Consider the following 16,014-nt stretch of genomic DNA (forward strand, 5'->3'; position numbering starts at 1 on the left):
TTTATCATATATCGCCTTTATTATGTTGAGGTACCTGCCCACTATACCCATTTTGTTGAGAGTTTTTATCATGAATGGATGTTGAATTTTGTCGAATGCTTTTTCGGCATCTATAGAGATGATCATGTGGTTTTTGTCCTTCTTTTTGTTGATGTAGTGGATGATGTTGATGGATTTTAGAATGTTGTACCATCCTTGCATCCCTGGGATGAATCCCACTTGGTCATGTTGTATGATCCTTTTTGTTGTATTTTTGAATTTGGTTTGCTAATATTTTGTTGAGTATTTTTGCATCTACATTCATCAGGGATATTGGTCTGTAATTTTATTTTTTGGTGGGGTCTTTGCCTGGTTTTGGTATTAGGGTGATGTTGGCTTCATAGAACAAGTTTGGGAGTATTCCCTCCTCTTCTATTTTTTGGAAAACTTCAAGGAGAATGGGTACTATATCTTTTCTGTATGTCTGATAAAATTCTGAGGTAAATCCATCTGGCCTGGGGTTTTTTTTCTTGGGTAGTTTTTTGATTACCACTTCAATTTCTTTGCTGGTAATTGATTTGTTTAGATTTTGTGTTTCTTCCTTGGTCTTGGAAGGTTATATTTTTCTAGGAAGTTGTCCAGTTCTTCTAGGTTTCCCAGCATCTTAGCATATAGGTTTTCATCGTAGTCTCTAATAATTTTTTGTATTTATGTTGGGTCTGTCGTGATGTTTCCTTTCTTGTTTCTGATTCTGTTGATGTGTGTTGATTCTCTTTTTCTGTTAATAAGTCTGGCTAGAGGCCTATCTATTTTGTTTATTTTCTCAAGGAACCAGCTCTTGGTTTCATCAATTTTTTCTATTGTTTTATTCTTCTCAATTTTGTTTATTTCTTCTCTGATCTTTATTATGTCCCTCCTTCTGCTGACTTTAGGCCTCATTTGTTCTTCTTTTTCCAATTTTGATAATTTTGATATTAGACTATTCATTTTGGTTTGTTCTTCCTTCTTTAAATATGCCTGGATTGGTATATACTTTCTTCTTAAGACTGCTTTTGCTGCATCCCATAGAAGTTGGGGCTTTGTGTTGTTGTCGTTTATTTCCATATATTGCTGGATCTCCATTTTAATTTGGTCATTGATCCATTGACTATTTAGGAGCATGTTGTTAAGCCTCCATGTATTTGTGAGCCTTTTTGCTTTCTTTGTACAATTTAGTTCTAGTTTTATACCTTTGTGGTCTGAAAAGTTGGTTGGTAGGATTTCAATGTTTTTGAATTTACTGAGGCTCTTTTTGTGGCCTAGTATGTTGTCTATTCTGGAGAATGTTCCATGCGCACTTGAGAAGAATGTGTATCCTGTTGCTTTTGGATGTAGGGCTCTATAGATGTCTATTAGGTACATCTGTTCTAGTGTGTCGTTCAGTGCCTCTGTGTCCTTACTTATTTTCTCTCTGGTGGATCTGTCCTTTGGAGTGAATGGTGTGTTGAAGTCTCCTAAAATGCAGGCATTATATTCTATTTCCTCCTTTAGTTCTGTTAGTATTTGTTTCACATAGGCTGATGCTCCTGTGTTGGGTGCATATATATTTATAATGATTATATCCTCTTGTTGGACTGAGCCCTTTATCATTATGTAATGTCCTTCTTTATCTCTTGTTACTTTCTTTGTTTTGAAGTCTATTTTGTGTGATACTAGTACTGCAACACCTGCTTTTTCTCCCTATTGTTTGCATGAAATATCTTTTTCCAACCCTTGACTTTTAATCTGTGCATGTCTTTGGTTTTGAGGTGAGTCTCTTGTAAGCAGCATATAGATGGGTCTTGTTTTTTTATCCATTCATTGACTCTATGTCTTTTGATTGGTACATTCAGTCAATTTACATTTAGTGTGATTATCGATAGGTATAAACTTATTGCCATTTCAGGGTTTAGATTCATGGTTACCAAAGGTTCCAGGTTACTTTTCTTACTATCTAAGAGTCTAACTTATCTCACTTAGTATGCTATTATAAACACAATATAAAGGTTCTTTTCTATTTCTCCTCCTTTTTCTTCCTCCTTCTTTCTTTATATATTAGGTATCAAATTCTGTACCTTTTGTCTATCCCTTGAGTGACTTTGGGGATAGTTAATTTAATTTTGCATTTGCTTCATAATTAGCTGGTCTACTTTCTTTACTGTGGTTTTATTACCTCTGCTGACAGCTATTCAACCTTAGGAACACTTCCATCTATAGCGGTTCCTCCAAAATAGACTGTAGAGATGGTTTGTGGGAGGTAAATTCTCTCAGCTTTTGCTTATCTGGAAATTGTTTAATCCCGCCCTCAAATTTAAATGATAATCTTACTTGATAAAGTAATCTTGGTTCCAGGCCCTTCTGCTTCATGGCATTAAATACATCATTCCACTCCCTTCTGGCCTGTAAGGTTTCTGCTGAGAAGTCTGATGTTAGCTTGATGGGCTTTCCTTTGTATGTATCTTATTTCTGTCTCTGGCTGCTTTTAACAGTCTGTCCTTATCCTTGATCTTTCCCATTTTAATTACTATGTGTCTTGGTGTTGTCTTCCTTGGGTCCCTGTGTTGGGAGATCTGTGGATCTCCATGAACTATCTCTTTCCCCAGAGTGGGGATGTTTTCAGCAACTACCTCCTTAAAGACACTTTCTATCCCTTTCTCTCTCTCTTCTTCTTCTTCTGGTATCCCTATAATGCAAATATTGTTCCACTTGGATTGGTCACACAGTTCTCTCAATATTCTTTCATTCTTAGAGATCCTTTTTTCTCTCTGTGCCTCAGCTTCTTTGTATTCCTCTTCTCTAGTTTCTATTTCATTTATTGTGTCCTCCCCCATATCCAACCTACTTTTAATACCCTCCATCATGCTCATCAAAGATTGGATCTCCCACCGAAATTCATTCTTGAGTTCTTGGATATCTTTCCTTACCTCCATTAGAATGTTGATGATTTTTATTTTGAACTCCCTTTCAGGAAGAGTCACGAGATCCATAGCATTTAAATCTTTCTCAGGAGTTGTATTAATAATTTTACTCTGGACAAGACTCCTTTGGCATTTCATGTTTGTATATGGCGTCCTCTAGTGTCCAGAAGCTCTATTCTGGAGCTGCTCAGCCCCTGAAGCAATGTCAGGGGTCACAGGGGAACGGTACTGGTACCTGGGGTTAGGAAAGAGCTGTTCCTCACCTCCCGGCTGCTATGCCTGTCTCCACTGCCTGAGCCAGTGGGCAGGTCACACAGGTATAAGTTTTTGTCCCAGAGCAGCTGGATATGGATCCCTGCTTTCCACAAGTGGCCTGAATCCCAGTCTCCCCAGGAACTCTGCCTGTATTAACTTTCCAACCCGGTAGTTATGCAAGTCTCATGAAAGCACCATGAAATGTAGGTTTGTACTCCCAGAGCAGATCTCTGGAGCTAGGTATTCAGCAGTCCCAAGCCTTCCACTCCCTCCCTGCTCAGTTTCTCTTTCTCCCACCGGTGAGCTGGGGTGGGGGAAGGGCTCATGTCCCACAGAGCCACAACTCTGGCACGTTACCCCGTTTGGTGAGGTCTGCTCTTTTCTCTAGGTGTATGCAGTCTGATGCCATCCTCTTTCCTGTTGCTCTCTCAGGATTAGTTGGCCAACTATATTTTCTAATTGTATCCAGTTTTAGGAGGAAGCCTCTGTCTCTCCTCTCACACCGCCATCTTTAATCCCTGTCTCCCTAATTATGACCCTTAATCCCTAAGAGACATAGATTTCATAAGGTGAATGCCCCACAGAGACCACACAGAACATAAGCCACCCTATCCATTGACACCTAGAGCATCCTTATCTATAGGTTTCCCAATCACTACCATACATAGAACCACAATCACTTCTCAAAAGCCTCCCAATCATTCACCTACATATTTCCCCCATCAGCAACTCTCCAAGACATTCAGGTGCATTAAACAATAAAACTCTATTTTCCTGGTCCTCACAGACCTCCAACCCTTGACATCAACAGATCCCAAATCACTGACACAACAGATACCTAAAACCTGACATCCAGGAACTCCTACCTCTGACCCAAAAGACAGCATATAGATCCTTGCACAATGTACTCTGCAGTCCACAGATCACTGATCCCCACAGATTCCCATCACTGATTCCCCAGGCAATATTAATCACCAAGAAGATATACAGATGGCAAATAAGAGTATGAAAATATGCTCAACATCATATGTCATATGGGAACCACAAATTAAAACAACAATGGGGTACCATTACATATCTATTAGAATAGCTAAAATCTAAAAAACTGACAATACCAAATGCAAGCAACAGAAACTCTCATTCACTGCTGCTGGGAATGAAAAATTGTACAGACACATGGGAGGAATTTGGCAGTTTCTTACAAAGCTAAATACAGGTTTACCATCTGACCCAGGAATTGTGCTTCTAGGTATTAACCCAAATGAGTTGAAAACTTATGTCCACACTAAAACCTGGACAGGAATGTTTACAGTAGCTTTATTCATAATTGCTGAAAACTGGAAGAAACCAAGGTGTTCATCAAAAGGTGAGTGGATAGGAGAAAGACAAGTACTAAATGATTTCACTCATATGTGGAGTATAAGAACAAAGAAAAACTGAAGTAACAAAACAGCAGCAGAATCACAGATCCCAAGAATGGACTAACAGTTACCAAAGGGAAAGGGACTGGGGAGGATGGGTGGGAAGGGAGGGATAAGGGCGGGGAAAAAGAAAGGGGGCACTATGATTACCATGTAAAATGTGGTGGGAGGCACGGGGAGGGCTGTGCAACACAGAGAAGACAAGTAGCGATTCTACAGCATCTTACTACACTGATGGACAGTGACTGTAATGGGGTTTGTGGGGAGGGACTTGGTGAAGGGGGGAGTCTAGTAACCATAATGTTCTTCATGTAATTGTAGATTAATGATACCAAAAAAAAAGGTGAGTGGATAAACTTTGGTGCATTTACACAAAAATATTACTCAGTGACAAAAAGAAATGAGTTACCAAGCCATGAAAAGACATGGTGGAACTTTAAATTCATATTTAGTGAAAGAAGCCAGTCTGTAGGATTCCAACTATATGACATTCTGGTAAAGGTCCAACAACAGAGACATGGACATCTATGTTCACAGCAGTACTATTCACAATAGAGAAGAGGTAGAAGCAATCCAAATGTCCAAACATGGATGAATGGATAAATAAAATGTGGTATATACATATAATGTAATATTATTCAGCCTTAAAAAGGAAGGAAATCCTGACACATGCTACAGCATGGATAAACCTTGAGGACATTATGCTAAGTGAAATAAACCAGGTACAAAAGGACAAATACTGTGTGACTCCACTTATGTGAGGTATCTAAAGTAGACAAAGTCATAGAAACAGAAAATAGAATAGTGGGTACCAGAGGTTGGGAGTAAAGGGTAAATGAGTTGTTTAATGGAGACAGAGTTTCAGATCTGCGAGATGTAAAAATTCTTGAGAGTTCTTGCACAATAAAGTGAATATATTTAACACTCCTGAACTGTACATTTAAAATGGTTATGATGATAAATTTTATGATATGTGTTTTTTTAATCACACTAAAAAACATTAAATAATTATAGACAGTAAAAAGATCAGTGGTTGCCAAAGTTTCATGGGGACGGGAAGGACAAATAGGTGGGGTACAGGGGATGTTTAGGGCTATGAAACTATTGTGGATGATACTGTGATTCTGAATACATGTCACTATACATTCGTCTAAGCCCATAGAACTGTACAAAACAAAAACTAGTCCTTAATGTAAACTGGGGACTGTACTTAACAGTAATGTGTCAATGTTAGCTCGTGAACTGGGACAAATGTATCATACTAACGCAAGATGTTAATAGTAGGGGAAACTGAACCGTGGGGAGAGGGGAATATGGGAACTTTGTACTATCTGATCAGTTTTCTGCAAACCTGAAACTGCTCTAAAAGATAAAGTTTATTCAGTTAGAAAATTAATGCAAATGGTGTGAGTCATACAGCTAGTTGGATTCTTTCTGTTCTATGAAGCATGTGTTTTCAAGATCCGTCCATATTAGCTAGTCCTTCCTGGTGTTTACCCGCCAGCATCAGACACACAGGCTGCCTCCAAAGAAAACAATATATGTCCTCATCTATGTCCACTTTGAGGACAAGGTTTGCTTTGGGATATTTGCCTAAGATTCACATTTCTAAGTCATAGGGTTTAGATACACTTAAATAAGCAGTGCCAGATGGCACTCTCAAAGGGCTGCTGTCACCCACTATGCATGCAGTTCCTCTGTCCCCTCCTTCTTGCCAAACTGTGGCATGCTCCAGCTCTCCAATTTATGATACTCTCTTGGGTGTAAGTAATACACCATAGTTATTTTAACTTGCATTTCTCTAAATGTTAATAAGTTCAAAGATCTCTTCATGTTTCTTAGCATCTCACTTATGAATGGCCTGTCATATGCCTTGCCTATATTTTGACTGTAGCTCCTGCCTTTTTGTGGTGGTATGTAGGAGGAAAATTCATCAAGGTTTGTCCTTTTAAATGGCTGCATAATATTCCACCATGACACATTAAGTCATCATAATTTATTGAATCACTCCCCTATTGAAGTTTCTCTCTATTTATTGCAAAAGGCTGCACTAAACATCCTTGGAAATATATCTCCATTTACCTCTTCTGATATTTCTAATGATAATAAGTAATATCCAATCATCACAAACTGTTAGAATATAGAAAAGGTCATTTACAATTCAACCCAGACTTTATCACCATTGAGGCTTTTGTGCATATCTTTCCAGTGTGATTAAAACATGAAAGGTGATAACATCACCTCATTTGCATGCTGAAATTCTTAACTGTTGGCCCAAAGTTGATCTGAAAACAGACCATAGCCTGTAGTTCTGCTGAGATGTCCCAGCAAAAGGCCCTACTCATGCCAGCTGCTCTCATAGGCCAGGACCCAGGTATTTCCTCATAGGCCAACACCATGAGGATGGCCAGCACTTAGAGAACCTTGGGGCAGTGCATGCTATTGACACATGCCATACTTTCAGCAAATGTTGTTAAATAATGCAGCAGAAAATGTAGAACCTGAAAAAAATGATGTAATGACAATATACCCAAATAGATATGTGGAATGCATATGAGAAGGGAATGTGAATAATAAACATACTTTTAGGATATTTCTTTCCTGCCATCAGGGTCCTGGCAGAAAACAGATGGCACCCTCAAACTGGGTAATTTGAGGGGATTAAGAAAATGGAAAAAGTGTAGGCAGGGAAAAGAAGCCCCAAGGGAGTGTGTTGTACCCTAGGTCTGAAAGCCCAGAAGGACCAACACGAAGGGGAGAGAGACAGACAGAGCCAAAGGCTGCCTGCCAGGAACTGGGAATGTGAGCACATGAAGTCCTCACGCTCCACAGGGACCTTATGTCCCCAGATAGCAAAGTGCATGTGGAGATCTCAGGTACCACTTGCTCCTCAGCCAGACCCAAACTAGCCCAGCCCCTCCCAATGGTGTCACCCCCACTTCCCATGAGCTATCTACCCCAGGCTAACCTGGCTCTGAGCATCCCCTGCCACTTAACTCCAAACCTGGTCAGGTCAGTGCCAGGCTGACCATGATGTGCAGGAGAGCAGTTTCCAGAATCCTCTAGCCTCTGTTCCCAATATTGTAAATATTTACACACACACACACACACACACACACACACACACACACACACACTTCATTTCTTCAGTTCCGTCTCTATATGTACCTGCTCTGTTGGTCTGTTTCTTTGTTGTTGGCCCACAAATGTATAGAAAAAGAAAGTCTGGTGATTTTGTTGTGGTAATGAAATGGTGGGTGCTTTTAAAAAATGCTTTATGCTATTCTGTTTACTCTGTATATTTATAATTGACAGACATTGATTTACAAACAGAGAAAGTTACACAACCATTCACATTTTTAAAAGACATAGCTGAAAGTCCTGCCCACAAAAATTACTTATACATAATTGTTCTATTTAATTGCTGGAGTAATTTGCCCCCCAAACGTTCTGCAATTACTTACCTTCAGTTTTCACATTGAAACCTTGTAAGAAGCCTCTGCTGAATGGATTCCAAATCAGTGTAACCCATTCTTACTCTTATGTAGCTCATGATGAGAATTTAGACCAGGTAAGGGGTTAAAACCCTGGATTCTGGGTCAGGATAAGAAAGGTTTAAAGAGCAGTTCCATCACCTAACAGCTGCTATAACCTCAGAAGAGCCATCTAACTCCAGTTTCCTCACCTCTGACACAGAAGTCGTAATACCTACCTGACATGGTCATCATAAGGACTGAGTAGGACAGGAACAGTAGCAGGCGAACATTCACTGATGGCCCCCCAGGAGCCAGGCAGTGGAGTAAGGTCTTGACAAGAAATACCTCATTTAATCCTCATAGCAGCCATAGGATTAGGCATTATTATTGTCCCCACATTACAAGTGAAAAAACAGGATTAGAGAGGTCAGTGCCCTTATTCAAGATACCACAATCAAGATTAATCTACAGGCAGTCTGCCTCCAGAGCCCTGTGTGATTAGTAATGTGCATCCAGAAGGCCCATAAAACATACATGAGCTGGCATGAGGTGAGTGCTTAATAAATGGTCGTTCTTATTAAGATGAGTAATAAAATAGATACAGTTGACATAGGTTATAAACATCTGCCACTTTGATGTTAGTTTCAAAATTCTGAAACTGTTATCTTCTTCAAGTTAGAAAACAAGTTATGGAAATGTTAAGTTGTCCAGAAGAGAGTGTTACAGACTTGGAATGCGCTTAGCAGGCCATCTTTTACTTGCACAATGACCTTAGTTTATTGGGGCTCATGCAATTGAGTCCTCATTTAATGAAACCTGAATCTCATTATACATTATAAAAAGTGGTGTATATTCTAAAAGGAAAAAAAAATTCTGAAACTGTGAAATAAAGAAATACTGCAACTGTTTTGACTCTGTAACTAGAAGTGCTTATTCTCTAATGAGCCATATTTGAACAGAGTATGCTAGTATTTCCTTTTCAAATTAAGTTAATGCAAGATTCCTCATCCTGCCTATAAAAGAATGGAGGACTCATAGACTTAGGCTTCTAGCACAGTAGCCACTAGCCATAGGAACTGAGATGTGTAAAATACATGTAGGATTTCAATGATTTAGTATGAAAAAAAGAATGTACAGTACCTCATTAATCTTTACACATCAATTACGTGTTGAAATGATATGTTAGCATATATTGGGTTAAATGAAGTATATTCTTGAAGCTAATTTCACTTGGTTTTTTTTTGTTGTTTGCTTTTTATAAAGTGGCTCCAAGAAAATTTTAAATTACTTATATGGCTGGTTCTGGCAGGGCTTGGCAGTGAGGCTTGAAGCAGGTTAGACATAATCATAGTTCATAAAATTCTAAATCCAGTTGTATAGTGGTTGCCACAAGGGAGGGGAGTGGGGGATAGGAAAAAGAGGTACAAACTTCTAATTAAAAAATGCATAAGTCACGAGGATGAAAAGTACAGCATGGGGGATATAGTCAATAATATTGTAATATCTGTATGGTGACAGATGGTAACTACACTTACTGTGGTGAACATTTCCTAATGTATATAATTGTCAAATCATTATGTTGTACATCTGAAACCAATATAATACTGTGTATAACTGTACTTCAATAAAAAAGTCCAGCTATAAAACAAATGTTAAAATATGATCAAGGGACTTATATAAAATCGTATGTTAATAACTCTATGAACCATAAATCCTTGATTAAAATAAAAATTATAAGAAATAGGGATGGGGAAGGGCATAGCAATAATCAGATGTATGTTAGAGTCCTTCACTTAAATAGATGGAACCCCAAAATGCCATTTCAACCTCAACTTTGAAACTAGAGAAATACCATGTGTTCTGATTCTAAGATATATGTTTCCCATGCTAATCATATACTGGATCAGAATTTGATGTACAGTGCATGGGTTGGAGACAGAGGTCCCGGAGGGGACTGGGGGCAGTGGGGGTGAGTGTCAGGTCGGCCTGAGATGGAGGGCAGGAATATTAGCCCAAGAAAGTTGGGGGGAGGAGGCAAAATACCTGATGTTGGCTCTTGGTGCTGCAGTTCCCTCCTTCCAGCCACATGTCTAGCAGCTGAAGGCTGGGATCAGATTTGTAACAGGAAGCACTAGACCTAGAGGCCCAGCTCCTCCCTTCTAGCTCCTCTGTCACTGCCAGGTCCTGACTCATTCCTCCATTTACTCCAGTCACAGTGCCAAAGTGGAACAGAAGGGACATGTCAGGTGCAGAGAACACAGGGGAGAGGATGTGACTAAGGAGATGGGAATGAGGGGAATCAAATAGGACTGGTTTGTTTCTCACTGCTCCTCAGTTTATTTTGCAGCCACTCGCTTCCCATCCCTCAGGAGCCCAGGCCTAGCAAACTGGCAGCTCTTCCAGCATGTCCGTCAGGAGCTCTATCTCAGCCCCACTGGGGCCAGAGCTGTAAATGGAGCCCCATGCACAGCACGCAACCATTCTTTGCCTGTGCCAGGGGTTAGAAAGATGAAGGTAGCCCCTTCATATCTGTACAGAAGATGCCTGGTTTGTCCTCCCGCACCTGCTTGGGGAGCACTGCGGCAGGGCTGAGTTCAAATTCCTCAAGCTGGGCCCAATATACTCAAGTGGAATTTATGTTCAGGGACCACAGCCTGGACAGTGCCTGAAAATGACTATACAGTGTATTGTATATACTTTGGAATTAAATACATATTTTTAAATCTTGCTAGTCAGTTTGCCAATATTTTACCTTATACTGGTGGCCACTTAGTGTATATTTTATTCCACAAAGATGTGCTGAGCATCACCTTACTTGTGTGTCTTTTTACATCCATCCCACTTATTATGCCAAAAACCTTTAGGCCCAGGTAGACACACCGGGTGCTCTGCATCCCCCATTAGAGCTCTGGGCCCAGGGCTCAGGGACATGGATTGCCCCGATCAGCATCAGAGAGATGAGGAGAATTGGGGAACAGAAAACTGCCTCCTTTGTCTGACATATATGTATGGGAGAAATTTCAGTTACCAGGAAACTAAATTGGGGCCAAAATGTGCATGCATGTAATGGAATGGACAGATTTCTTCAATTCATTAGATCAATTGAGAGATTCTTAAATGTTCTGAACAGAGAAACGTTAATAGGAAATTACTTCTGAAAGCCTATGGAGTAAGATTTTGGGTTTGTGGGGGTGGGTTTGGGTCTGTGGGGGTGGGGATCTGAAGGCTGAGGGATACCTAGGCACAGGGAAAGGGGAGCAGAGAATTGTGGGTTTCAGAGATGTGCAGGGGGTAGACCCAAGGGTCTGGGGGACAACAGGGCACATGGCTACCTAAGAAGCCCTCACACCCGACTGAGGTCCTGCCGGCTCCTCCTCCTGCCTAGCCAGCGGAGCAGGGCATGCAGCTCCCTTCCTTTGTCGAAAGAGAGGTCTTCATTTTATTTTAGTATGAATTTCTACATACTCTATAAATGAGAAAGGCCTGGAAAAGCATCACCATCCCTGTAGAAAGCCATTATTCATATTCGGGGGGAATTGTATTGTCATTCCTGTGTGTCATTCCTTTTTTTACACTGAGATCCATGCGTACGTTGCATTTTTCACTTCCATATTGTATGAAAATCATTTTCCCATGATGGCACATGGCCTTGATAAACATAGCTCACACACACACACAGACACACACACACACCCCTGGCCTTGATAAACATCACACACACACACACACACACACACACACACCACCCCTGGCCTTGATGAACATCACACACACACACACACACACACCTATCACACACACACACACACACATCTATCACACACACACACACACACACACACACACACACACACACACACCCCTATCAAAAAAAGGTGAAGATGGAGAAGATGGAGGAGGCGGGGGAAGGGAGAAAGGCTATTGCTTCTCGTGAACAACCAGAGTTGGTAAGTGGCCCTGCCCTGAGCACGACAGTCACGAGCGCAGCGGCTGCGGAAAGGGGCGGAGCGTCCCGGAGTCCGAAGGCTGCTGCCAGCCCTCCGCACTGCGGAGAACCTGGCGGGCGCTTTGCCGCAGCGTCGTGGAGCCAGGGATTCAGGCGGTCTCTGACGCCCCCTGCCGTTCCTGCATTTAACCGGGAATGGGCGGCCGCTTAGACCCCTCCCTTCTCCGCAGCTTTCTTTTCCCTCATCCCTCCCTCCCGTGTCATTCTCCAGTCGTGCGCTTAGTAAATTAGGGGAAGCTCTTGCGCAACTAGCTGCTGTCGTTAGACGCAGAGCAATGAGCAGACCGCGATGGGCCCAGGCAGGGGGGCGGGTATGGCCCAGGGCCCAGGTCCCTCTTGCCGCCGCCCGGGAGAGGGGCTCATCTTGAGCTGTCTCTGTTTGCTGCCAGATCAGACCAGAGCCCTTCCTTGTGGTTCCTGGTCTCTCACTCTCTGTAGTTCCGCGAGGAGGTGCTAGAAAGGACCGAACCTGGGGCACAATGGGAACTGCACAGCCGCGGACCCCCCACCCATGTCTCCTGTGGGCAGAGGCCTGGAGTCTCTGGGTTGGGGACCTGCCAGTGTCAAAGAAAAACCAGAACTCTGCAGTAGTTAAAGTGGTAAAAACACTTCATTCAGGACTGTTGCGATGAATGAAGAGAAAAGAGACCTCAAGTAGAACTGCGTTCCGTTCTGAATACAACATGGGCAAGTGGGAATTAATAACCAAGGAGTAGAGAAGGGGTGTATGGGTGGGTGGAAAATTACCAGAGGAAAGGTCAGGGGAAAGGGGGAATTTTGGCTAAACAGATGTTAGGGGAGCCTTGTGTATTTTCCTCGGTCCTTGTCCCTGCCGCTACAAAGAATTGAAGGGCAGAGACACAGTAGTGAAGCAGAGTAAGTTTTATTTATAGTCCCTTAAAGAGAGAAGTGCAGCCAGTTCAGCAAAGAGAGGCTCCCTGAAAGGTGTGGAGAGAAAGTTTAAGATTAAAAGGTTACACACTTAGAAAGTGTGGGTGACCTCAGAGAGAGGAGCACCCCCTGAGAGGTTGAAAAGAGAGAGTTTAAAGTTAAAAAATTACGCACTTAGTGCGGGCAACCTCAGAGAGAGGAGCACCCCGAAAGGCTGGGGGTTCTCCCTTTTAAGGATTCTTTAGGATGTTGGATTTTCCCAGAGGAGGACGCCGCCCCAAATCACTCACGAAAGGCGTCTCTTGATGCAATAAGCAAGAGGAATTTATTCAGGAACCAGCTAGCTGGGGTCCAAGTTAGCCCCACGCAGCGGGTCTCAACAAGGACTCTGAGCACACAAAGCCAGAAGGTTTTATAGCATTTTCAAAGGGGGCAACATTTTCCACAATCACAATACAGTGTTTTTTCATAGACACATAAATCTTTGGCTGGGGCTACATCCTGGGGTCTGGTTAGGTAAGATTACCTTTGGAATGTTTAGGGTGGTTCTAGCAAGATAAGCTTGGTGTGTATGATTAACTGATTTGAGGTCAGCTAATTAAAGGTCACTACATTTAACACTGGCTGACTAACTTGTTTTTCAAGATTCTAATAATTTTCCTCCTTCTAGGTTAGGGGGTGGTATTTAAGCCTTTAAGATGGCTGTACTTATGCTAACTTTTGATTCTTCAGATCCTACAAGGAATGTGACTAAGGGCTGGGGGTGCAGACTTGTTAAGGGGTCTTTGAATACTTAGAATTAACACCAGGAACTTCCTGCTCTGATTTCTCCCTGGGATGCCAGCTTCTTGGTCTGGGAGCAGATCAAACAGGCTGCCTGACCAGCCCCCAAGGTGGGCTGAGTTATTGGCTGTTTGCTAAAGAGTAAATGTAGAATCTTACATTTTTAACTTTCTGGGTATTAAAATACAATCTTTAAGATGGAATCCTTCCTGCCCTTTACTATGTTGTTTAAGGCTGGGCCTGCATGCTAAATTAGTTGCCTAGGTTACAAACTACTTAATTAGGGCTGGAAGAAAAAAAACAGCATATAGGTAAAGGTAAAAAAATAAGTTGGGCCTGCATGATTAACACAATAAAGACATAGACTTGTGGGGGGACAGGAGGCAGCCACCTCCCCACAACCTTTGACATGTCTAGAGCCCAGGCTGCTGGGGATTAACACTGCCCTTGCCCTGATTTGGAACAACCTTAAATCCAAACTGAGCTCCTGGCCTGAAGACCTTCTTTTGGTCTAGTCGCAAGGCTGAGGCAATCCCACATGGGGCTGATGCCAGGGTTCTTGTTTGCGGAGTCAAAGAATGCATTTAGCAAATAGTCAAGGTAGGAGAGCCAGGGAGACTTATTGAGAGATACAGTGAGAGTGAGACAGGGACCATGGGTGTAGTCAGAGTAGGGTGAGGGCCTCTGGGAAAAGCAGGGTGGAATATTTACAGCTAGAGCAATGTAACAATGGGCAAAGAAGTCCCCATTGAAACTCTGTTAAGCTTTATGCAAAGTCAAGGTCACACTAATTCTCTGGGAAAGATTCCTAAGAATATAGACATCTTCAGTGAGATCAGTTAATGGTCAAAAGGCCAGAAGCAACTTGGCCTGGAATGTTTGAGTGTTCTGTAAGGGTATCAGCATAACCCATGACTCTGCTGTCAGCCCTAGCAATCAGACTATGACCCAGCCCACCTTGAGGACAGGGCAGGTGATGCAAGTCCACACCCCTAAGTTTTTTTCATGTTCTCAAAAAATCCTCAACTGCCTACAAAACCCCCTAGACAACACACCACTACGGACTCTCTTGTCCCCTCCTGTACCTTCCTCTCCTACCTTGAGTGTTTGTGAAGCTCATTCTTTGGCTTCGTGAACAGAACCCCAGCATCAAGAGGACAGACAGAGCTCCTGGCGTGAGCCAGGAGGGGACAAGAGAGCCCGTGGTGGTGCATTGTCTAGGGGTTTTATAGACAGTTGAGGATATTTGGGAATGTGAAAAAAGCTTAGGGGTGTGGACTTGTTAAGTGGTCCCTGAATATTAAAAATTAACTTAACATAAGGAATTTCCTGCCTTGATTTCTCTCTGGGACACCAGAGCCTTGGTCTGGTAGCGCATCAAAGGGCTGCCTGCCCAGCCCCCAAGGTGGGCTGAGGTATTGTTTATTTGCTAAAGAATCTTGCCTCTTAAACTTCCTGGGTGTTAAAATGCAATCTTATCTTTAAGATGGAATTCTTTCTGCCTTTTACTATGCCGTCTACATCTGGGTCTGCATGCTAAATTAGCTGCTCAGTTTGCAAAATCACCTCTACAGATCTGAAGAAGGAAAGACAGCACATAGGCCTGAGCCTTTTAGTATGCTAAAGTGAATCTTACACATGATTACAAATGATTAGCATAATAAAACATGTGCTACTCTTCTTTATCTGGGGAACATTAACTGATCTCACTGAAGAATGACTCTAGAGCTTAATGTTCAACATAGAGTTTTAGTAGGGGGGGTGGTTCCTTGCATGTAGTTACATTGCTCTGACTGCAAATATCTTGCCTTGCTTTTTCTGGAGACCCTCACCCTACTCTGATTACATCCACGGTCTCTGTCTCAGGGCTGGGAGTCACTTCAGGGACCCTCCACAAAGCCAGTGTCAAGTAATCCCAAGTGGCATTTAGCTGCTTCCCATCTCACCTGGAATCCCCACTTACATGCCTCTGGGCACCTCTTGTGCTTGGGTTAGGCTATCCCTCCTGCTGTCCCCAACCAGGGACTAGACAGCCTGACCCAAGGCACTCAGGTATGGTTTCTAGGGAGGGGATGACTCCTAAAAGTCAGACATAAAGGTTGATTGCAGAATTAACTTAGTTACTGCCCCAGGGACCGCACAGACCTCCCAAGCAGAACTAGTTCACCAGGCAGACTGGAAGAGAACACAGGGGGAGAGGATGTGACTAACAAACAGTAGAGCCCAGTGATTCCAGCCCAGAGACTGATTCACTCATACAGCTTAGA

The sequence above is a fragment of the Manis javanica genome, chromosome X, assembly GCF_040802235.1.
Source record: "Manis javanica isolate MJ-LG chromosome X, MJ_LKY, whole genome shotgun sequence".
In the NCBI taxonomy this organism is placed as follows: Eukaryota; Metazoa; Chordata; class Mammalia; order Pholidota; family Manidae; genus Manis; species Manis javanica.